Source organism: Lupinus angustifolius, unplaced genomic scaffold, assembly GCF_001865875.1.
Source record: "Lupinus angustifolius cultivar Tanjil unplaced genomic scaffold, LupAngTanjil_v1.0 Scaffold_385, whole genome shotgun sequence".
In the NCBI taxonomy this organism is placed as follows: Eukaryota; Viridiplantae; Streptophyta; class Magnoliopsida; order Fabales; family Fabaceae; genus Lupinus; species Lupinus angustifolius.
In genome coordinates this window covers 253,342-254,569 of record NW_017727794.1, presented here as the reverse complement: position 1 = coordinate 254,569, position 1,228 = coordinate 253,342, and positions in this window count along the sequence as shown.

Sequence of the window (1,228 nt, the reverse complement as noted above, 5' to 3'; positions counted from 1 at the left end):
CACTTATCACTTAACACCTCCTAATTGTTTTTAAGAAAAACTTCAAGGGTTAGTAAGTGTTAATTTCATAGTCATGATAATAAATCCTAAGGTAAGACTTTCTACTACTTTAATATCCAAAACTTCATAACACTTTAAGTTTATGAAGTCAAGACTTTAATAAATCATCTTTTATCCCAAATCATTATTTTAACTTGGAAATCAAAGAGTAAAATATGCTATAATACTTTCTAAAAATGAAAAAAACTAAAAATGAAACATTTTCAACAACAACTCATCAACATCATAAACTTTCAAGAATAAAATACAAACTTTTTCCTAAACACATTAAAGGTTCCTTTGATGTTAAAATCATCACCTTTAAACATATTCAAATACTAACAATAATTTCTAATATTTCCAAACAAATAACTCATCTAACCTTGTCCAAAGATATAGTTTTTCCATCTAAGAACAAGGAAGAAATTTCAAGATTTACAAAGGTCAAAAACTACATAAAGGTTCACATGATTTTATTATCATCCCCTTTAGTTATGCCTTCATAAAATACTTAAAGAACAAATATAAACTCTACTTTATGAACAACATAATAAAAGCTCATAACTTTCTATGAAGTATGAGAAGAAGGTGAAGAAGAGAAAATAAAAGACTATCTTAGTTTGTATAGGAAATTTTTTGTAAAAACGAGAGAATGAGGTGAGGTATTTATAGGAGAGTCCCACCCTCATCAAATCAGAAAATTTAATTCAAAGTAAGTAGATTTAGACTATCATAGGTGATGTATCTAATAGTGGTGCAGTGAAAGGATTTGTTGAATGATTTAGGTGATTTTGTGTAAGAGAATATGTATTTTTGCTTGTTTAACAAGCAAGGTTCTTACATGAAAGTGATGTGACCTTTTCGATGACACATTCTCGATTAAATCATTCCCGAGTATTTTCGGCTAATACCCGGTCGGATAATAAAAATCTCTCAATTTCGGTTTACGGTTAGAACTTCGAAACACGGAATTCGGAGTGAAAAATGCCTCTCATAACTTATTTTAAATTTTTGTTTACCAAATGCCTCTAATAACTTTTTGAGTGGCTCAAAAAGCTACAAACTACTTGAGAAGCTACTTTAAAGGTTTGTCGAACTATGCCTAGGTGTTCCTAGCTATTTTGAAAATGGAGACATATTTTGTATAATTTTAAGAAAATTGAGGGTACTCTTTATTTTTTCTATCAGT